A 24,411-nucleotide genomic window follows, 5' to 3' on the forward strand; every position below is an offset into this window, starting at 1 on the left:
ACACAGAAAGAAGAGAATGCTAGGTGAAGGAAGAGGCAGAGATTGGAATTATGCAGCCACAAGTTATTTTAGGAAACTCTTTGACTATGGCTCACAATTTGGCCTTAGTCCAGGAACAGAAGAAATTTGGGGTTTACTTGGATCCTCAGAAGACTTCACTTTAAAAGGGGCAGGCTTGGGCACCTGGGTGGCTCAGTTGGTTAAGTGTCTGACTCTTGATTTCAGCTCAGGTCATGATCTCTGGGTTGTGAGATCAAGTCCCACGTCCTGCTTGTGATGCCCAGCTCAGAGCCTGGTTGGGATTCTCTCTCTCCCTCTCTCTTTGCTACCCTCCCCAAAAGAATAATAAAAAAATAAAAGGGGCAGGTTTTCATAGATTCAAGAGAGGAGGGAGCTGGAGAGAGTTTCAGAGGAAAAGGGAGTTTCGGTGGAAGGATTAGAACCAGGGAGCAGCGGGTATAGAGGAGGTGGGGACTGTGCAGAGGAAAAAGGCACCTGAGGCAGGGCCTGGGCACAAGGTGGCTGCCAAGTTTCTAGAGATAAAAGGGGGTGGGGGTGGGGGAGGAAAAAAATGCCTGAGAAGACATTCCTACTCCTTTCATTGTTTATTTACCTCAGTTAATTTAGAAACAATATTTTGCAAAGAGGCAGATTTAGAATCCTGAAAACATTTGTAAGCCTCAAGGTACAGATTACAATAAGCATCCCATTCAGGTTTTTGTTTGTTTTTGGGTTTTTTTTGTTTGTGTTTTTGAGCTGTAGCTTTCCAATTTAATTTTGAGTAAAACAACTTTGGATAGATTGGAAGTTCCTGATAATTGCTATTGGAGTTCTAAAATACTTTTGGTCAAGTCAGTCCATTTAGATAGAAGTGTGCCAAAAACCAGCCAGGGTCCCAGAAAGGACAGAGCGGCCTCAAAGCATTTGGATGACTGGGAATCCCATTTCTTAGAGGTTTCTCTTTAGAGCATAGAGAAAAATTCCTAGACCACACAGTTGCAATAGGAAACAGCCTAGTTCCAAACAAGAGTCGGAACAAAGCCCAAATAAGTAGTCTCAGAGAGGACAAAGTCTTAAAACAGACCCTAAGTAATGCCTAGAAAGCTGAAAACACAGAGAGTGGAGCTTGAAATCCAGGAGAAAACTTACCCTCAAACTCCAGGGTCCTCAAGAAAGCTGTGAGCTTAACTGGCTCTGTGGGTACTGTCAAGTGTTTGCTCACCAGCTTTGGAGTTGTTGGGGGTGGTGTCTTCTCTGGATCCCACTTGTGATCATCAAGTACAGTTAACCTTAAAGATAAAACTATCAGTTGTTTTACCAGCAAAAAATGATTTTTTTTTTCCAGGACTAACAGAGAATTGCAATTCAGGACAAGCAAGCTATGGCAAAACCACAGACAAATCCAAGAAAGCTACTCTTTTATGGAAGGGGGGGAGTTGGGAGGGCTTTTGCAAACACAGATCTCCGAGCAAACTGGGAGTTTGAAGTGTAGTGACTTTTCATTGGCTGAGTTGTAAGTCTCTCATTGGCTGGGGTGTTGCTGGGTAGGAGAAAACCCTTGCTTCCTCCCTCCCTCCCTCCCTCCCTCCCTTCCTCCCTCCCTCCCTCCCCTCCTCCCTCCCTCCCTCCCTTCCTTCCTTCCTTCCTTCCTCCCTTCCCTCCCTCCCTCCCTCCCTCCTGGTGGGGTAGTCAAGTAGTATCCACCTGCTGGGTAGGAGAAAACCTTCCTTCCTTCCTTCCTTCTTTCCTTCTGGTAGGGTAGTCAAGTAGTATCCCCCTGCAAGGTATGTTTCTTCCTGTTGGGTCTACAATTGACTTGAGTGGCAGGGTGTGAGAGCTCCCCTTTCTGGCCTCCAGACTCAATTTTAGTGAGGTTACCCTCTTTTAATATTTCACATCTGAAATCCCAGTAGGTTTCTGAGCTCTCTGAAGGCAAGGCCCATGTTGTCTTGTTGGACACATATTTTAGGTCTGGGTAGTAGTACGGAAAACTCAAGAAAGTACCAAAAGTTTGAAGGCAAGAGAAAAGACCTGGAAGAACAAGCGTCCCACCTCACCCTCGTCTCCACCTCACTCAGGGCAGTGGAAGCAAATCGCATGCTCCAGACCAGGGATGCGGCTAAAAGCTTGGTCTCATTAGCGCACGCAGGTGGAAGGGTGTTGGGAGCATGGTCTAAAGGGTAAGTGACGGAAGTAGGAAGGCCAGGACGCTCGCAAGGGTAACCAAGTGGGGAAGCTGGCGGAGGGCGCGCGCACGCGCAGTGCAGAAGTGGGTGTTAGGGCGGAGGGGAGGAATTCCCAGCTTGGTTAGTAGAGGGTGCGCCGCGGCACGGTAGCGCATGCGCAGAGGGACGGCGGGAAAGGCTGCCCTTGAGGCGGAGGGCGGAGCGCGGTCGCTAGGGGCCTGACGAGGCCTGAAGGGGCCTGTTCGGTAGGCTTCTCAGTTGAGGCTTCTTCACGTTCATTTTATTCCTAACTGAACTCACAGAAGATCACGGGGCCTCCGGGCTGGGGAGAAGGGGATAGCTCCAGGGAGGCCTGGAAATTCACAGAACCGGAATGTGCAAAGCTGGGCGTCGCTCCTGAGGCTGGGTTCCCTGGACGCCCCGGGCTCTGCGGAGCCGAGGGCTCAGATAGGCCCGAGAGGGTTCTCCTTTTTTTCTCCCCCAGGACCCAGCAAACTTCCGCCCCTTCGCTGTCTGAATCTGGTTTGGGGCCTCGGCCGTGGGTTCCCGCCGTTCGGGGAGGCCCAGCGGGTCAAGCGCCGGGGCAGCGGAAACCCGGGCCAGCGCCATCTTCCCTCGGCCTGTTAGGGACAGTTCTCTCCTGCCCCTTGACGAACCTGACCCTGGCTCCCCCATTTCCTCCCTGGAGGTTGCAGTTCCAGGGAAGGAGGTACACCGAGGGGACCCCGAGTTCCCCCCCAACCCCGAGGGCATGGGCCTAGGAGAGCGGTTACCGGGAATGGTGATGCAGGTGGTCACGCGTGGGGCCCACCAGCGCCGCCCAGCCTGGATGGAGGGTCGGCTGAGGGTCCACGGGGCTGTATAGGTGGCACAGGGGACCAGTTCGCAGTATCTCCGTCTGCCAAAACTCACTTCTCTCACGGAAGGGTCAAATTTATTACCCATTTGCCAGAAGACTTGTCTTAAAGAAGACCCTTCCGGAATGTGTTCAAGAACAATGTGGTTTTATTTTTCAGGAACGCAATTTTCCTTTCTTCCCCCAACCCCACAGCGGAACGAAGAGTCAGAATCGGCGTTAACAACATGGGATTATGAGCGTCAGAAGTGCTCCTTGTTATTTTTGAGGTATGTTACATTTCAGAGGCGGGCAAGATATCTAGTAGTAGTGAACCTTTGTGCTTAGGTGGTGAGCTGCCAGCTATTACATAAATGTCTCCAGCTTCCTCAACTTGGTTCACTTTTGAACGAATTGAATTAAGATTTCCGCTTTTCTTTTTTCTTCTTCAAGTTTGGGTATTTGGGTTATGGTAGACTTGTAAAATTGTTGGGAAGTGTTTCCTCTTCTGCTTTACTGAAATTACTTATATAAGGTCGGTGGGTTTTTAAAAAATATTTGATATAATTCACTAATTGAAACCATTTGGGCCTGGAATGTTCTCTGTGGGAAGGGTTTTGATAAGTAATTCAACTTATTTAATAGATACAGGACTCTACGGATTTCCCATTTCATTTGATTTCAGTTTTGTTAAGTTGTATTTTTAAGAAATTTTCCCCATTTCATCTAAGTTGTTAAGTTTATTGGCATGAATTTGTCATATTTTCTTATTCTTTTAATGTCTATAGCTTATATGGTAATAACCCCACTTTTATTCATGATGTTGGTGATTTTTGTATCTTTTTGTCTTAATTTGTCTAGGGGTTTACCAGTTTTGTGATCATTTCAAAGAACCAGCTTTAGCTTCTTTACTTTTTGCTATTGTTTGTTTCCTACTTCACAATTTCTGATTTTATATTTGTATTTTCCTTTCTTCTATTTTGGATTTTTTTTGTTCTTTTCTTGAAAACTTTTTGTATGACATTGATTTGAAACCCTTCTTTTCTAATAACAGCATGTAAAGCTATAAAATTCTAAAATTGCTTTTGCTGCATCCCACAGATTTTGATATTTTGTAGTTTTATCCTTCAGTTTAAAATATCTTATAATTTCTTTGTGATTTAGTCTTTGACCTATGGATTGTTTAATAATATATTCTTTTATTTCCAAGTATCTGAAAATTTTTTACACATCTTATTATTATTGATTTGAAATTTACTTACATCATAGTCAGAGAACAGACTCTGTGATTTCAGTCCTTGTAAATAGATTGGTACCTGTTTTATGGCCTAGCCTATGGCATGATGAAGTATGCATATTCTGCGGTTTTGGGGTTTTCTGTAAGTGTCAATTAGGGCAAGGTTGCTGATAGTGTTTTTGGGTCTTCTTTATCTTTACTAATAGTTTGGTCTTCTTTTTTCCCATCAATTACTGAGAAAGAGTTAACTTCTACCATGATGGTGGGATCAGTTTATTTTTCCTTTAGCCTTTGTAAATTTTTACTTCATGTATTTTGAGATTTGTTATGTTTGTATATCTTTATAAATATTGGCTTCATGATGAATTGACCTTTTTTATCATTAGTAAATATCCTTCTTTATATCTGGTAATACTGTTTACCTCAAAGCCCATTTTAAGTTACATTAAGGCCACTACAGCCGCCTTATGCTTAATTTGCAAGATTGATCTTTTCCTACTAAGTTAATTTCATTTATCTGTGTAAACTTAAGGTGTATCTCTCCAGAAGCTTATAATTGGGTCTCTTTTATTCATCTTGACAATCTTTGCCTTTTCATTGGAATGCTTAAACTAAAAACATTTCATGTAATTATTGATATGGTTGGATTTGGGTCTCCAATTTTATTTATTTTTTTTGTTTTCTGTTAATTTTTTGGTTCCAGTTCTCATCTTTTTTGGGACAACTTGAATCATTTTTAGTATCTATTTTAATTTATTGTCTTGGTAGCTGTAATTCTTTTCAACATTTATTTAGCAGTTTTTCTAAGGATTACAATTCATATTATTAAATTTTATAGTCTATTTAGAATTGTTTTATCAATTCACATAAAAATGTCGACATTTTACAACCATGTAAGTCCAATATCTGTATCACCAGCTGCTTTTAATATGTCTTACATCTAAATTTTAGTATAAAACCTACAACTTATAATTTTTGTTTTAATATATGTTTTAGAGAAATTAAGAAGACACCTCCATTACATTAAAATTTTGTATTTATTTTTTTATATTCACCCACATATATACCATTTCCTACTCTCTAGTTTTTCCTAAAGATCCAAGTTTCCCTCTGATGTCATTTCCTTCAGTCTCAAAAACTTCTTCCTTCATCATTTTTTGTAATGTGGGTCTGCTGGTGATGAATTCTTTGTTTTTCTTTATTTGCTTAAGTTTTTATGTCATCTTGTTTTCTTGAAGGATATTTTTGTTCATTATGGAATTCTTTTTTTTTTTTTTAAAGGCCATGGTGCGTTTTTTTTTTTTTTAACATTTTATTTATTTATTTGAGAGAGAGAATGAGAGATAGAGAGCACGAGAGGGAAGAGGGTCAGAGGGAGAAGCAGACTTCCTGCCGAGCAGGGAGCCCGATGCGGGACTCGATCCCTGGACTCCAGGATCATGACCTGAGCCGAAGGCAGTCGCTTAAACCGACTGAGCCACCCAGGCGCCCTCATTATAGAATTCTGATTGACAGGCTTTCTGCTTTTCTTTGCTTTAAAGAAGTTATTCATCTCTCTTTTGGCCTTTGTAATTTCTGTTGACAAGTATGCAGTATTTGGTATTGTTCCCCATTATGTAATCTGCTCTTTTTCTCTTCTCCTTTCAAGATTTTTCTGTTTATCTTTGATTTCCAGCAGATTGATTGTTCTAATGTTAGACTTGTTGCTGTTTGTATTTATCCTGTTTGGCATTCTTAGAGCTTCTTTAACTTGAAATCTATGCCTTTCACCAAATTTGGGGGGTTTTCTGCCATTTCTTCAAATATATTTTTCTGAGCTATTTTCTTTTTTGTTCCCCCAAGATTTTATTTATTTATTTATTTATTTATTTGAGAGAGCGAGAATGAGAGAGAGAGCACATGAGGGGGGGAGGGTCAGAGGGAGAAGCAGACTCCCTGCTGAGCAGGGAGTCCGATGCAGGACTTGATCCAGGGACTCCAGGATCATGACCTGAGCCGAAGGCAGTCGCTTAACTAACTGAGCCACCCAGGCGCCCTTTCCTGACCTATTTTCATTCTCTCCTCTCCTTTTAGGACTCTACTTATCCATTGTTAGGCCTTTTGATTGGCCTTCTAGGTTGCTAAGAGTTTGTGACTTTCATCCTTTTTCTCTCTTTTTCTTTCAGGAATTGGGTGATTTCTATCAGTCCATCTTCAAGTTTATTGACCCTTTTCTCTGTCCTATCCACTCTGCTATCCTGTGAATAGACCTATCCACTAGTCCTATCTAGTCCTATCCACTAGACCTATCCACTAGTCCTATCTAGTCCTATCCACTAGACCATCCCGTGAATTTTAATACAGTTATGCCCAATAATTTTAAATTTATTTTCTGAAATACTATTATGAGTTGAATTGTGTCCCCTCTCCAAAATGTTGAGGTTCTAAGCCCCTGTAACTCAGAAAGTGACCTTATTTGGAAATAGGATTATTGCAGATGCAGATAAGAATAGGTCATACTAATAGAGAGTGGGCCCCTAATCCAATATTAGTGGTGTCCTTATAAGAAGATGATCATGTGAAGACAGAGACTAGGGAGAACAGCAAGTAATGATGAAGGCAGAAATTGATTTATCCAGCTGCATATGGAAGGAATGTCAGATTGTCAGCCAACTATTAGACACGAGGAAGAGGCAAAGGTTTCCTCTATGTTTCACAGGGACCATGGCCCTGCTGACACCTTGATTTTGGACTTCTGTCATCTATAACTGTGAGACAATAAATTTATGTTGTTTTAAGCCACCAAGTTTGTGGTACTTTTGTTATGACAGCTCTAAGAAACTAATGTAAATACTGAATCACAATAAGAGGAATGGGAATTGTGAGTTGTCCTCTTAGCGACTTTGATATGGTTCTATTTAGACCTTGGCTTTTGGGATGCCTGGGTGGCTCAGTTGGTTAAGCGTCCGCCTTTGGCTAAGGCCATGATCCCAGGGTCCTGGGATTGAGTCCCACAGTGGGCTCCCTGCTCAGCGGGGAGTCTGCTTCTCCCTCTCTGCCTGCTGCTCCCCCTGCTTTGTGCTCTCTCTCTCTCTGACAAATAAATCTTAAAAAAAAATAAAAAAAAGAACTTACTTGGTTTTTGACATGATGATGGGACCTTAGTTAACAGAAGTGTTCCAGATTTTCCCACATTTTTAATTTTTAAAAATTATTTACTTGGCTTGGAAGACTGTAGTAAGACTGGACACTTTATTTATACTCCATATAAATGCTGGGAATAGCAAAGACTGGAGGTGAACTTAGCAACATAGTGTATTGCCCCATTTGTTCAACTTTTATTTCTTTCTATATTTTTGTATTTTTAATAAAAGCTTTGTATATTTTTAGAGATCTTTTAGTCATATAATTTTTGGTAGCTTTTAGTTTTATTTTGAAGTAACTAGATTTACAGAAAAGTTGCAAAGATAGTACAGAGAATTCTCATATAACCCCTTGTCCAGTTTGTCTCCCTTAATGTTATCTTACATTACCATGGTACATTTGTCAAAACTAACAAACCAGCATTGGTACATTATCATTAACTGAACTTCAGGCTTTATTCACATTTTACCAGTTTTTTCACTGATGTCTTTCTTCTGTTCCAGGAGCCAATCAATGATCTTACATCATATTTAGTTGTTGTGTCTCCTTAGTCTCCTCTGCTCTGTGAGTTTTTTAGTGTTTCCTTGTTTTTTTCAACCTTCACAGTTTTGAGGGTGCTGATCAGATAATTGGCAGAGTGTCCCTCAATTTGGGTTTGTCTAATGTTTTGTCATAATTAGACTGGAATTAAGGGTATTGGAAAAATACCACAGAAGTGAAGTGCATTTCTTTTTTTTTTTTTTTTTAAGATTTTATTTATTTATTTGATAGAGACACACTGAGAGAGGGAACACAAGCAGGGGGAGTGGGAGAGGGAGAAGCAGACTCCCTGCGGAGCAGGGAGCCCGATGCGGGGCTCGATCTCAGGACCCTGGGATCATGACCTGAGTCGAAGGCAGAGGTTTAACAACTGAGCCACCCAGGCGCCCCTGAAGTGCCCTTTCTTATCACATCACATCACATTAGATTGAGATTCTCTCTCTCCCTCTCCCCCTCCCCCATTCTCTCTCTCTAAAATAAAGTAAATATTTATTTTAGAGAGAGAGAAAGTGAACACGTGGAGGGAGGGGCAGAAGGAGAGGGAGAAGCAGGCTCCCCGCTAAGCAGGGAGCCCTGACTCTGGGCTCTATCCCAGGACCCCGAGATCACTACCCAAGCTGAAGGCAGATGCTTAACTGACTGAGCCACCCAGGCGCCCCATCAAAAATAAATAAATCTTAAAAAAAAAAGAAGGTGCATGATATCCACATGACATCACTGGTGATCTTAACACTGATCACTTGCAGGAAGTTTTCCCCTCTCTATATATATCTCAGGTTTTCACACTTTATAGTATAATGATTACAGCTGATGTTTAATGCAACTCTGGACTGAGTCAAGGGTAGAGGCTGGAAACAGGGAAGTCCAGTTATGTACTACAGCTATTGTAGTAGTTCAGGTGAGAGATGACTGCCATCTGAACTTACAGTGACAATGGCAGTGATGCATGGAACTTGCAATGGAAGGATGCATTCAAGCATTTCTGGGCAAATGGGTGGCTTATGGTAGCCTTAAAAGAAACAGGGTAAATCAAAGCCACAGTGAAATACTACTTCATACCCATGATGATGACTATAATAAAAAAACTCAGATAATAACAAGTGTTGTTGAGGATACAGAAAAATTAGAATCCTCATATACTACTGGTGGGGTTAGAAAATGGTGCAGCAACTTTGAAAAACAGTTTGTTAGTTCCTCAAAATATTAAACTTTTTTTTTTAAAGATTTTATTTATTTGACAGAGAGAGACACAGTGAGAGAGGGAACACAAGCAGGGTGAGTGGGAGAGGGAGAAGCAGACTCCCTGCGGAGCAGGGAGCCTCGTGCGGGACTCGATCCCAGGACCTGGGACCACGACCTGAGCCGAAGGCAGATGCTTAACGACTGAGCCACCCAGGCGCCCCAAAATTAAACATTTTTATCACTTGACACCGCAGTTCCATTCCTAGGTACATACCCAAGGTAAATGAAAACAGACAAAAACTTACACACAAATGTTCATAATAGCATTATTCATTTATCCAAATAGTGGAAACCACCCAAAGGTCCACCGACTGATGAATGGATGAACAACATATGGTATAGTGGAATATTATTTGGCCACAAAAAGGGATGAACTACTGATACATGCTACAGTATAGATGAACTTTGAAAATACCATGCTAGAGGGGCAGAGCAAGAAGGCGGAGGAGTAGGAGACCTGGATTTTGTCTGGTCTCAGGAATTCAGCTGAATAGGGATCAAACCATTCTGAACACCTACGAACTCAACAGGAGACTGAAGAAGAGAGTAGCAACAACTCTCTGAACAGAGAAGCGACCACTTACTGGAAGGTAGGACGTGCGGAGAAGTGAATCCGAGGCGATATTCGGGAGGATAGACGGCGGGGGAGGGGGCCTCCGTCGGCCGCCTCTGGCAAGTGATAGAGCCGCGGAGCACAAAATTGGAACTTTTAGAAGCCGATTCCGCTGAGGGACGTCGCTCCAGTGGCTAAGCAGGGGGTGGAACCCTCGCGGGACAGTGTGGTCTCAGGACCCTCGGGGTCACAGAAAGACCGGGGGTGCCTGAGTGCAGCAGAGCTCCCAGGTATCAGAGCGGGGAAGCCGGCTGCAGAGATGGAGCCGAGGCGCGGGCTCTCAGCTCGGGGTGGCCATAAACTGTGATCCGCAGCCCAGTCGGGCCACTGCTCCTCCAGCAGGGACCCAACAAGCGGCAGATCTGGGGAGACTCCCCTCCCTCCCCCGGGAGGAGCTGCGCGGGAGTGCACCGCAGGGATCTGCTGGGTTTGGAGACGCCACACGGGGTCGGGTGCCAGAGAGAGAAACGCTCGGTCACAGGCCGGGTGAGCACGCAGTGCGGCCGGAGACCAGGGAGACGGGAGTGACTGCTCTTTTCTGGGGGCGCACTGAGGAGCAGGGCCCCAAGTTCTCAGCTCCTCCGAGTGGAGATTGGGAGGCCACCATTTTCACCCTGGTCCTCCAAAGCTGTACCAGAGCTTGCAGGGAACAAAAGCTCCTGGGAGCAAACCCAAGCAGCTTGCTTAGCCCGGACTGACAAGGGTGGGGCAATTCCGCCTCCAGCAAAGACATTTGGGAACCACGGCAACAGGCTCCTCCCCCAGAAGATCAGCACGAACAGCCAGCAAGCCAAGACCAAGTTTACCGATCAAGGAGAACGGGAGAACTCCAGCGCTAGGGGAATACTGCACATAGAATTCATGGCTTTTTTTTTTTTTTACCATAATTCATTAGTTTTTCAAAGTTAATTTTTTTAACTGTTTTTTTAATTTTTCTTTTTCCCTTTTTCAACCAACATCTTATCAATCCCTTTTTTTAAAAAAACATTTTTTATTTTTCATTTTTAGAGTCATATTTTATCCCTTCATAGTTGTTACCCTTATTTTTGGCATATATATATATATATATATGTATGTATGTATATATATAAGTTCTCTCTTTAAAATTTTGAGATACAATTTCTTCTAACATATCAAAATATATCCTAAATCACTAATGTATGGCTTTGTTCTAGTCTCCTGCCTGATCACATTCTCTCCCTTTTTTTTCTTTTTTTTTTTAAATCTTCTTCTTTCTTTTTTCAAACAGCTTCTTATCAATTCCTTTTATAAAATCTTTTATAATTTTCATCTTTACAGTCATCTTCCATCCCTTCATTGTATCAACCCTTATTTTGTACATATATAAGTCTTTCTTCCTTTAAAATTTTAGGAGGCACGTTTTTCTAACAGACCAAAATATGCCCAAAATCTAGAGTGTGGCACTGATCTATGCACTAGCCTGATCATATTTGATCATATTCTGTTTTTTTTGTATTGTTCTGTTTTTGTTTTTATCTTTTTCTTTTTTTTTTCTTTCTCTTCTTTCTTTCCCTTTCTTTTCCCCTGGTTTCAGGTCTTTTCTGATTTGTATAGAGTATATTTGCTGGGGACGTTGTTAACCTGTTAGCATTTTGTTCTCTCATTCATCTATTCTCCTCTGGACAAAATGACAAGACGAAAAAAATCACCTCAGCAAAAAGAACAAGAGAGAGTACCGTCAGCCAGGGACCTACTCAATATGGACATTAGTACGATGTCGGACCTAGAGTTCAGAATCATGACTTTAAAGATACTAGCTGGGCTTGAAAAAAGTGTGGAAGTTATTAGAGAAACCCTTTCTGGAGAAATAAAAGAACTAAAATCTAACCAAGTCGAAATCGCAAAGGCTATTAATGAGGTGCAATCAAAAATGGGGGCACTAACTGCTAGGATAAATGAGGCAGAAGAAAGAATCAGCGATATAGAAGACCAAATGATGGAAAATAAAGAGGCTGAGAAAAAGAGAAACAACTACAGGATCACGAGGGCAGAATTCGAGAGATAAGCGATACAATAAGACGAAACAACATTAGAATAATTGGGATCCCAGAAGAAGAAGAAAGAGAGAGAGGGGCAGAAGGTATATTGGAGCAAATAATAGCAGAGAACTTCCCTAATGTGAGGAAGGAAACAGGCATCGAAATCCAGGAGGCACAGAGAACCCCTCTCAAAATCAATAAAAATAGGTCAACACCCCGACATCTAATAGGAAAACTTGGAGTCTCAGAGACAAAGAGAAAATCCTGAAAGCAGCTTGGGAGAAGAGATATGTAACCTACAATGGTAGAAATATTAGATTGACAACAGACCTATCCACAGAGACCTGGCAGGCCAGAAAGGACTGGCATGATATCTTCAGAGCACTAAACGAGAAAAATATGCAGCCAACAATACTATATCCAGCTAGGCTCTCATTGAAAATTGAAGGAGAGATAAAAAGCTTCCAGGACAAACAAAAACTAAAGGAATTTGCAAACACGAAACCAGCCCTCCAAGAAATATTGAAAGGGGTCCTCTAAGCAAAGAGAGAGCCTAAAAGCAGCATAGATCGGAAAGGAACAGAGACAGTATACAGTAACAGTCACCTTACAGGCAATACAATAGCACTAAATTCATACCTTTCAATAGTTACCCTGAATGTAAATGGGCTAAATGCCCCAATCAAAAGCCACAGGCTATCAGATTGGATTAAAAAACAAGACCCATCAATATGCTGTCTGCAAGAGACTCATTTTAGACCCAAAGACACCCCCAGATTGAAAGTGAGGGGGTGGAAAACCATTTACCATGCTAATGGACACCAAAAGAAAGCTGGGGTGGCAATCCTTATATCAGACAAATTAGATTTTAAAACAAAGACTGTAATAAGAGATGAGGAAGGACACTATATCCTACTTAAAGGGTCTATCCAACAAGAAGATCTAACAATTGTAAATATCTATGCCCCTAACATGGGAGCAGTCAATTATATAAGGCAATTAGTAACAAAAGTGAAGAAACACATTGACAACAATACAATAATAGTGGGGGACTTTAACACCCCCCTGACTGAAATGGACAGATCATCTAAATGATCTAAAAGATCAACAAGGAAATAAAGACTTTAAATGACACACTGGACCAAATGGACTTCACAGACATATTCAGAACATTCCATCCCAAAGCAACGGAATACACATTCTTCTCTAGTGCCCATGGAACATTCTCCAGAATTGATCACATCCTAGGTCACAAATCAGGTCTCGACCGGTACCAAAAGACTGGGATTATTCCCTGCATGTTTTCAGACCACAATGCTTTGAAACTAGAACTCAATCACAAGAGGAAAGTCGGAAAGAACTCAAATACATGGAGGCTAAAGAGCATCCTACTAAGGAATGAATGGTCAACCAGGAAATTAAAGAATTAAAAAAATTCATGGAAACCAATGAAAATGAAAACACAACTGTTCAAAATCTTTGGGATACAGCAAAGGCAGTCCTGAGAGGAAAGTATATAGCAATACAAGCCTTTCTCAAGAAACAAGAAAGGTCTCAAATACACAACCTAACCCTACACCTAAAGGAGCTGGAGAAAGAACAGCAAATAAAGCCTAAACCCAGCAGGAGAAGAGAAATAATCAAGATCAGAGCAGAAATCAATGAAATAGAAACCAAAAGAACAGTAGAACAGATCAACGAAACTGGGAGCTGGTTCTTTGAAAGAATTAACAAGATTGATAAACCCCTGGCCAGACTTATCAAAAAGAAAAGAGAAATGACCCAAATCAACAAAACCATGAATGAAAGAGGAGAGATCACAACCAACACCAAAGAAATACAAACAATTATAAGAACATATTATGAGCAACTCTATGCCAGCAAATTAGATAACCTGGAAGAAATGGGTGCATTCCTAGAGATGTATCAACTACCAAGACTGAACCAGGAAGAAATAGAAAACCTGAACAGACCTATAACCACTAAGGAAATTGAAGCAGTCATCAAAAATCTCCCAACAAACAAAAGCCCAGGGCCAGATGGCTTCCCAGGGGAATTCCATCAGACATTTAAAGAAGAATTAATACGTATTCTCCTGAAACTGTTCCAAAAAATAGAAATGGAAGGAAAACTTCCAAATTCATTTTATGAGGCCACCATTACCTTGATCCCCAAACCAGACAAAGACCCCATCGGAAAGGAGAATTACAGACCAATATCCTTGATGAACATGGATGCAAAAATTCTCACCAAAATACTAGCCAATAGGATCCAACAGTACATTAAAAGGATTATTCACCATGACCAAGTGGGATTTATCCCTGGGCTGCAAGGCTGGTTCAACATCCGCAAATCAATCAACGTGATACAATACATTAGCAAAAGAAAGAACAAGAATCATATGATTCTCTCAATAGATGCAGAAAAAGCATTTGACAAAGTACGGCATCCTTTCTTGATCGAAACTCTTCAGAGTATAGGGATAGAGGGTACATACCTCAATATCATAAAAGCCATCTATGAAAAACCTACAGCGAATATCATTCTCAATGGGGAAAAGCTGAGAGCTTTCCCCCTAAGGTCAGGAACGCGGCAGGGATGTCCACTATCACCACTGCTATCAACATAGTATTAGAAGTCCTAGCCACAGCAATCAGACAACAAAAAGAAATCAAAGGCATCCAAATTGGCAAAGAGGAAGTCAAACTCTCACTCTTTGCAGGTGATATGATACTTTATGTGGAAAATCCAAAAGACTCCACCCCAAAACTGCTAGAACTCATACAGGAATTCAGTAAAGTAGCAGGATATAAAATCAGTGCACAGAAATCAGTGGCATTCCTATACACCAACAACAAGACAGAAGAGAGACAAATCAAGGAGTCGATCCCATTTACAATTGCACCCAAAACCATAAGATACCTAGGAATAAATTTAACCAAACAGGCAAAGGATCTGTACTCAGAAAACTATAAAATACTCATGAAAGAAATTGAAGAAGACACAAAGAAATGGAAAAACGTTCCATGCTCATGGATTGGGAGAACAAACATTGTGAAGATGTCAATGCTACCTAGAGCAGTCTACACATTCAATGCAATCCCCATCAAAATACCATCCACTTTTTTCAAAGAAATGGAACAAATAATCCTAAAATTTGTATGGAACCAGAAGAGACCCCGAATAGCCAGAGGAATATTGAAAAAGAAAAGCAAAGCTGGCGGCATCACAATTCCGGACTTCCAGCTCTATTACAAAGCTGTCATCATCAAGACAGTATGGTACTGGCACAAAAACAGACACATAGATCAGTGGAACAGAATCGAGAGCCCAGAAATGGACCCTCAACTCTATGATCAACTAATCTTTGACAAAGCAGGAAAGAATGTCCAATGGAAAAAAGACAGTCTCTTCAACAAATGGTGTTGGGAAAATTGGACAGCCACATGCAGAAGGATGAAACTGGACCATTTCCTTACACCACACACAAAAATAGACTCCAAATGGTTGAAAGACCTAAACGTGAGAGAGGAGTCCATCAAAATCCTAAAGGAGAACACAGGCAGCAACCTCCTCGTCCTCAGCCGCAGCAACTTCTTCCTAGAAACATCGCCAAAGGCAAGGGAAGCAAGGGCAAAAATGAACTCTTGGGATTTCATCAAGATAAAAAGCTTTTGCACAGCAAAAGAAACAGTCCACAAAACCAAAAGACAACCAACAGAATGGGAGAAAATATTTGCAAATGACTTATCAGATAAAGGGCTAGTATCCAAAATCTATAAAGAACTTATCAAACTCAACACCCAAAGAACAAATAATCCAATCAAGAAATCGGCAGAAGACATGAACAGACATTTTTCCAAAGAAGACATCCAAATGGCCAAGAGACACATGAAAAAGTGCTCAACATCGCTCGGCATCAGGGAAATCCAAATCAAAACCTCAGTGAGATACTACCTCACACCAGTCAAAATGGCTAAAATTAACAAGTCAGGAAACGACAGTTGTTGGCGGGGATGTGGAGAAAGGGGAACCCTCCTACACTGTTGGTGGGAATGCAAGCTGGTGCAACCACTCTGGAAAACAGTATGGAGGTTCCTCAAACAGTTGAAAATAGAGCTACCATATGATCCAGCAATTGCACTACTGGGTATTTACCCCAAAGATAAAATGTAGGGATCCGAGGGGGTACGTGTACCCCAATGTTTATAGCAGCAATGTCCACAATAGCCAAACTGTGGAAAGAGCCAAGATGTCCATTGACAGATGAATGGATAAAGAAGATGTGGTATAGGTACACAATGGAATATTATGCAGCCATCAAAAGGAATGAGATCTTGCCATTTGCAACGACGTGGATGGAACTGGAGGGTGTTATGCTGAGCAAAATAAGTCAATCAGAGAAAGACATGTATCATATGACCTCACTGATATGAGGAATTCTTAATCTCAGGAAACAAACTGAGTGTTGCTGGAGTGGTGGGGGGTGGGAGGGATGGGGTGGCTGGGTGATAGACATTGGGTAGGGTATGTGCTATGATGAGCACTGTGAATTGTGCAAGACTTGAATCACAGATCTGTACTTCTGAAACAATGCAACATATGTTAAGAAAAAAGAAAAAGAAGAAGATAGCAGGGGGGGAAGAATGAAGGGGAGTAAGTCGGAGGGGAAGACGAGCCATGAGAGACGATGGACTCTGAAAAACAAACAGGGTTCTAGAGGGGAGGAGGGTGGGGGGATGGGTTAGACTGGTGATGGGTATTAAAGAGGGCACAGTCTGCGTGGAGCACTGGGTGTTATGCACAAACAATGAGTCATGGAACACTACATCAAGAACTAATGATGTAATGTATGGTGATTAACATAACAATAAAAACATTAAAAAAAAGAAAATACTATGCTAAGTGAAAAAAGCCAATCACAAAAGACCACATATTACATGATTCCATTTATATGAAATGTACAGAATAGGCATATCTGTAGAGGCAGAAAATAGATTAGTAGTAGTGAGTGTTTAGGGCTGGGGGTGAGCAGTGTAATGCAGGGATTAGGCCATGATGAGCAGATGGTACAGAATTTCTTTTTTGGGGTGATAAGGATGTTCTAAAATTGTGATGGTGGTTGCACAACTCTGTGAATACTAATGGCCCTTGAATTGTACAGTTGAAATAGGTAAATTGGATATATGATCTATATCTCAGTAAAATTATTACCAAAAAATCAGGGAACATATGGCAGGGACACTACACTATTTCAAACCACACTTGTTCAAATTGAAGTGCTGGTAGGACATCCAGGTACAGACGTGCAGCTGAGCAGTGAGTTTGGGACTAGACATATGGTACTATAAATCATTAACAGAAAGTATTCATTCAACAGAAAGCAAGATAACCTATTCATTTGGTCCAATTTACTAAATGTCATAGCTCAATGGAAGGTTTCAAGCAGGGCACTTTTAGTATTTAATCACACTGAGTTTTCGGTGTAACAGGACTGATCCCTTCTCTGGTGTTTAAGACAACAGTATGTTATTGGTGCTAGCTGATGTCCCTCCTAAATTTCAGTTGAATTTCAGTTCAATTGAATTTAGTAGGAATTATTGTCACTTCTAAAATAAAAACCTTTACTATAAGCAGCTATGGCAATATCGCTTAAGTAATTTGCAGAGTATTTGGGGATGATAAAAGTTGAAATTTAAGGTTATATTAATTTAAAATAAATTTTTTTGGTATAATTTACAATCTAAGTGAATTTGGAATTAGTTTATTTCCTCACTGAAGGTAATGAGTTAAGCCTAACTGGCTATACAGTTCATCACAGTTATTCTGCATCACCCTCTATCTACACTTGGCCACTTCCCTCCCTATCCAACCCCCAAATTACTTGGTGATAAACAGAAATTCTACCATAAGGAAAATGACAGTTGAAAGGAAGAAAAAAGTTAAATGATTCCAATAACTTTTAATGATCATGTATCTCTTGTTTAGCATTAGTAAATGCTCAGTTTTAAAATCCCCCCAAAGAGATACTTCTCAAATTACAGAAGATGTACGGCTCTGTTTGTTCTTTTAATTCATCAAAATGTATTTTTTTAAGTAGACTCCAGACCCAGCACAGAGCCCAACACAGGGCTCCAACTCATGACTGTGAGATCAAGACGTGCTGAGTAGGCCACTCAACCAACTGAGCCACCCAGGTGCCCGTCATCAGAATCATTTCTTGTGGGGCTGTCAAAAAGTAATTAATATGGCATATTGTGAGGTAGCGAGTAAATCTTTTTTTTCTTTTTTTAAAGATTTTATTTATTTATTTGAGAGACAGAGAGTGCGAGTGAGAGAGTACAAGCAATGGGAGCAGCAGAGAGAGAGGGAGAAGCAGACTTCCCACCAAGCAGGGAGTCTGATGCAGGGCTGGATCCCAGAACCCAGGGATCATGACTTGAGCCGAAGGCAGCCGCTTAACGACTGAGCCACCCAGGTGCCCTGCAAGTAAATCTTTAATACAGTTGACACAAAGTTTCATTTGGTGGGTCGAAGACCTGACCTTACAGCTGTGAAATTCCAAGTTTGTGCTTGAATACATGTCTAAATGAGTAAGAATGAATTGACCAATAGTATGTACCATTTTAATTTTTATTAATAAAACAGAAAACCAAACTCAGAGTTTGGTTTGTCCTTGTATCTAGTCTGACCATATACTGTAGAAAGGATTCTTTATAAGAGGACTTAGAAGAGAACTGTCAATACATCAGTTCCATCAAAAACTGCTGACTGGAATATCTAAAATTAGGTAAATGAAATTGTAAAAAAGAGCAAATTAAAGATTAGAAACTATAGCACTCTCTCCCTCAAAAATCAGGGTCCTTCTTTCATAGTCTTCAAGGTAGCTCATTCACATTCATAAAAAATTAATCAAGGTCGATTATATTGCACAATTCCCAAAGGAAAAAACTGAGGGAACTCATGGGTAATTTTCACAGTTTCACTGTAAAGTTCAAGATCAAAAGGATGGCTGGTTATCTTCTTTTAAAACTGGACATAAGACACACACATTATAGTTGCTTTGGCTCTTAGTCTTCCAACTAATTCCGTGATTCCAGAGATTTCTTTCTTTCTTTTTTTTTTTAAGATTTTATTTATTTATTTGAGAGAGAGAGAATGAGAGATAGAGAGCACGAGAGGGAAGAGGGTCAGAGGGAGAAGCAGACTCCCTGCTGAGCAAGGAGCCCGATGTGGGACTCGATCCCGGGACTCCAGGATCATGACCTGAGCCGAAGGCAGTCGCTTAACCAACTGAGCCACCCAGGCGCCCTCCAGAGATTTCTTCATCATGGGGCTCTATCATTTCAGCAGTTCCATTTTTTCCCAGTGGATGAATCTTTTCCAAACTCCGAGCAAAGCAAATGTGCCAGTTGATGAACTGAGCTAGAATGTTGGCGTTGATGCATGACTTGAGCAACTCTATCACATCCACCATGATTGTGATGCAAGCTGTAGCGGGGTTGAGTAGGGTTTTAAAAATATTTTATTTGTTGCTAGAAAGTTGAGTAGACATTCCCTAAATGATTTCTATTAGTACTTTTCTGTGCTTAAAACTGGGCCATTTCTATCCTAATTATTACTTTGCTTGATATCTTAGTTGACTGATTTTTTTTTTTTTTTTAGGAAGAGTGCTTGTGCATTAAGATCCAAATGTTTCTTTCTTTTTATTTGTCTTTGAATGAAGACAGATTAGTTCTACATTGCTTCTGGTCTAAAATTTATGCGGCATTACATTTCTTTTTGTATTGCTGTTGATCGTCTGATTCTTGGTGTAGAATGCTCTTCACAGATCTTAAGCTTGAAGGCTTGCTAACTAGATTTATATTACTGTTGAGTAATTTAGGTGTCTGATGGAGAGGAGAGGGGGGTGGGACCATGACTAGACTTAACGCTTCATCTCTGTAATGTTTCCCAATGTTTTGCCTTTTAACTAAAGATAATTGTGCCAGAGGCTGGTTTCTTTCTTTCTTTTTTTTTTTTTTAAGATGTTATTTATTTATTTGACAGAGAGAGACGCAGAGAGAGAGGGAACACAAGCAGGGGGAGTGGGAGAGGGAGAAGCAGGTCTCCCATGGAGCAGGGAGCCTGATGCTGGGCTTGCGCCCAGGACCTTGGGATCAGGACCTGAGCCAAAGGCAGACGCTTAACAACTGAGCCACCCAGGCGCCCCTGGAGGCTGGTTTCTTTACCTATTTTTTTTTCTTTATCTGTGAACACTGTGGTTCAAATTAATGCTCTGTCCTAATGCTATGGTAGCACAGTTTGTCTCAGGGAGAGACTTATTAACTCATTCACTTTTTCTTTGGAGTAGCTCGCACATCTTTGCACCCTCTGGGACACAGCTTTTGGAAGCTGTTGGTTAACTGGAGCAGAAGGGCTCTGGAGAGGGATTGTTTTTATTTCTCTGACAAGCTGCCAAAATTATAACTTATTTCCTAAAACATTGAACAACTTCATTAGGAAGGATAGATGTGAATTAATCCCTTAGTGACTACAGTTTGGTTCTATCTATTGCGTACATAGCAGAATTTTCTCCATTTTATTTATTTATTTGAGAGAGAATGAGAGAGAAAGAGCATGAGACGGGGGAGGGTCAGAGGGAGAAGGAGACTCCCCGCTGAGCAGGGAGCCCAATGTAGGACTTGATACCAGGACTCCGGGATCATGACCTGAGCCAAAGGCAGACGCTTAACTGACTCAGCCACCCAGGTCCCTCAGATATCCTCATGTTTTAAAATATTTTAAAATAAAAAAAAATTTTTTAAATCATTTACTTGTTTTTTGAGGGGGCCATGGGGAGATGGTGGGTAAGTGTGGATATTGGTGTTCACGTAACTAGGTCTCCTAGAAGGCACTTCCTTTTGTTTTGATGGCAAATGGTAGGAGTGGCAGGGAGCTTGCCAGTATTTTTTTTTTCATGTGTAAGACTTTATTTTTTAAGGGCAGTATTAGGTTCACAGCAAAATTGAGAGGAAGACACAGAGAGTTCTGATAACACCCCCTGCGCCCACACATGCATAACCTCCCATTAAGAACCTCCACCACCAGAGTGGTACACTTGTTACAGTTGATGAAGCTACATTGACACATTAGAATCACTCCCAAGTGCATAATTTACAGTAGAGTTCGCTCTTGGTGTTCTTCATTCTATGGGTTTGGACAAATGTATAATGACATGTGTCCACCATAATAGTATGATACAGAGCTTTTCACTGCCTTAAAAATCCTCTGTGTTCCACCTGTTCATCCCTCCCTCAGAAACCTCTGGCAATTACTGATCTTTTTACTGTCTCTGTATTTTTTCCTTTTTTAGAATGTCATATAGTTAGAATCATATAGTATTTAGCGTTTATGGGTTGGGCTTATTTCACTTAGTAATATGCATTTAGGTTTTCTCTATTTTCAGGCTTGATAGCTCACTTCTTTGTAGTGCTGAATAATATTCCACTTGGTTGTACCACAATTTATCCAATATAAGGAATGACATCTTGGTTGTTTCCAAGTTTTGGCAATTATGAATAAAGCTACTGTATATTCATGTGCAGGTTTTTGAGTGGGCATTAGTTTCAGCTTTCTAGGATAACTACCAAGGAGCACAATTTCTGGACCATATGATAAGAGTATGTTTAGTTTTGTAAGAGACTGCCAGACTGTTTTCTAGAGTAGCTGTACCATTTTGCATTTCCACCAGCAATGAATGAGAGTTCCTTTTGCTTCACATCCTTGTAAGTATTTGGTGTTATTAGTGCTTTGGATTTGGTAATTCTAATAGGTGTGTAGTGCTATCTCGTTGTTTCAGTTTGCATTTCCCTGATGACATATGTGTGGAGCATCTTTTCATACTGCTATCTGAATATCTTCTTTGGTGAGGTGTCTATTAAGGTCTTTGGCCCATTTTTTTTTAAACCATTTTTTTTTTTTAAGATTTTATTTATTTATTTGACAGAGAGAGACACAGTGAGAGAGGGAACCACAAGCAGGGGGAGTGGGAGAGAGAGAAGCAGACTTCCTGCAGAGCAGGGAGCCCAATGCGGGGCTCGATCCAAGGACCCTGGGATCATGACCTGAGCCGAAGGCAGACGCTTAATGACTAAGCCACCCAGGCGCCCCTTTGGCCCATTTTTTAATCAGGTTGTTTGTTTTCTTATTGTTGAGTTTTAAGAGTTCTTTACATATTTTAGATAACACTCCTTTATCAGATGTATCTTTTCCAAATATTTTCTCTTAGTCTGTGACTTATCTTCCCATTCTTTTGATAGCATCTTTCACAGAGCAGGATTTTAGTTTCAGTGAAGTCTGGGTTATCAATTATTTCTTTGATGGATTGTACCTTTGAATTTGTATCTGAAAAGTCATTGCCATATAGTCAAGGTCATCTAGATTTTCTCCTATATTATCTTGTAGAAGTTTTATAGTTTTGCATTTTACACTTAGGTCTGTGATCTATTTTGAGTTAATTTTTGTGAAGGGTGTAAAGTCTGTGTCTAATTCTTTTTTTGCCTGTGGGTATTCAGTTGTTTCAGCACCACTTGTTGAAAAGACAGTCTTTGCTCCATTGAATTGCCTTTGCTCCTTTTTCAAAGACTAATTGTCTGTGTTTATATGGACGACTATACTCTATTCTGTTCCATTGATCTATTTGTCTACCCTTCTGTCAATACCTTATTTCTTCATTATGGTAACTTTATAGTAGGTATTGAAGTCAGGTAATGTCAGTCCTCCAACTTTGTTCTTCTTCAATATCATATTGTTTATTCTGGGTCTTTTGCCTCTCCACATAAGTTTTATTTATTTTTTTTTAAGATTTTACTTATTTATTTGACAGAGAGAGACACCGCGAGAGAAGGAACACAAGCAATGGGAGTGAGAGAGGGAGAAGCAGCAGCAGGGAGCCCGATGTGGGGCTTGATCCCAGGACGCTGGGATCATGACATGAGCTGAAGGCAGATGCTTAATGACTGAGCCACCCAGGCGCCCCTCCACATAAGCTTTAAAATCACTTTGTCAATATCCACAAAATAACTTGCTGGGATTTTGCTTGGGATTACATTGAATCTATAGATGAAGTTGGGAAGTACTGATCTTTTAACAATATTGAGTCATCCTATCCATAAACATCGAATATTTCTCCATTTATGTAGCTATTTGATTTTATTCATCAGAATTTTTTAGTTTTCTTCACATAGATTTTGAACATATTTTGTTAAATTTATTTCATTTTGGGGGGCTAATGTAAGTGTTATTATGTTTTTTGTTTCTACTTGTTCACTGTTGGTATAGGAAAATGATTGACTTTTGCATATTAACCTTATATTCTACCACCTTGCTTTAACAGCTTATTAGTTCCAGGACAAACCAATTCTTTTGATTTCTCTACATAGATGATCATATCATCTGTGAATAAAGACAGTTTCACTTTTTCCTTCCAAAACTCTGTCTTTTATTTCATTTTTTTGTTTTACTGCATTAGCTAGGACTTGTACGATGTTGAAAAGGAGTGGTGAGAGGGGACATCCTTGCCTTCTTCATGCTCTTAGTGGGAAAGTTCCTAGTTTCTCACCATTAGGAATGACATTAGGGGCACCTGGGTGGCTCAGTCAGTGAAGTGTCTGACACTTGATTTCAGCTCAGGTCATGATCTTAGGGTCATGAGATGGAGCCCCCACCTCAAGCCCCAAGTTGGGTTCTGCTCTCAGGGGGGAGTCTGCTTCTTTCCCTCATCCTCTGCCCCTCCCCCCGTGCACTTGTGCAGGCTCTCTCTCTTTCTCTCCCTCTCTCTCTCTCAAAATAAATAAATAAAATCTTTAAAAAAAAGAATGACATTAGCTGTGGGTTTTCTTTTTTTTTTTTAAAGATTTTATTTATTTATTCATGAGAGACAGAGAGAGAGAGAGAGAGAGAGAAGCAGAGGGAGAAGCAGGCTCCCCGCTGAGCAGGGAACCCAATGCGGGACTCGATCCCAGGATCCTGGGATCATGACCTGAGCCAAAGGCAGATGCTTAACCATCTGAGCCACTCAGGCACCCAGCTGTAGGTTTTCTGTAGATTATCAAGTTGAGGGAGTTGCCCCTCTATTCCCTAGTTTACTGATAGTTTTTATCGTGTTAGATTTGGTCAAATATTTTTTCTGCATCTTTTGATACGATTGTGATTTTTCTTTTTTAGCTTGTTGTTGTTGATGGATTACATTAATTGATTTTTGAATGTTGAACCAGCCTTGCATACTTGGGATAAGTCCCACTTGGTCATGTTGTGTAAATTTTTTTATACATTGTTGGATTGGATTTGTTAATATTTTGTTGAGGATTTTTGCTTCTATGTTCATGAGAGAGATTGGTCAGTAGTTTCCTTTTCCTCTAATGTCTTTGTCTGGTTTTGGTATTGGGGTAATGCTTGTCTCATAGAATAAAGTAGGAAGTGTTCCCTCTGCTTCTATCTTCTGAAAGAGATTATAGAGATTTGGTGTAATGTCTTCCTTAAATATTTGATAGAATTCACCAGTGAATGCCTCTGAGCCTGGTACTTTCTATTTTGGAAGGTCATTAATTATTATTTTTTTGAAGGTTATTATTTTTTTCAATTTCTTTTTTTTA

At 40.6% G+C, this 24,411-nt stretch overlaps 1 protein-coding gene across 2 annotated transcripts in view; it reads left to right on the forward strand.

The window, feature by feature from the left end:
• The first annotated feature begins 2,325 nt into the window (after positions 1–2,325).
• The window catches only part of LOC112806935 (orphan sodium- and chloride-dependent neurotransmitter transporter NTT5-like), a 76,820-nt gene continuing 54,734 nt past the window's right edge, over positions 2,326–24,411 (forward strand). For both annotated transcript variants that reach the window (XM_073886601.1, XM_073886603.1), the window contains exons 1-2: positions 2,326–2,431; positions 3,203–3,311. The gene's annotated coding sequence lies outside the window, so the exon portion shown is untranslated. The remainder of the gene's footprint in view (positions 2,432–3,202; positions 3,312–24,411) is intronic.

The sequence above is a fragment of the Callorhinus ursinus genome, unplaced genomic scaffold, assembly GCF_003265705.2.
Source record: "Callorhinus ursinus isolate GAN/ISIS: 27379988/994484 unplaced genomic scaffold, GSC_fseal_2.0 scaffold71, whole genome shotgun sequence".
NCBI classification, from domain to species: Eukaryota; Metazoa; Chordata; class Mammalia; order Carnivora; family Otariidae; genus Callorhinus; species Callorhinus ursinus.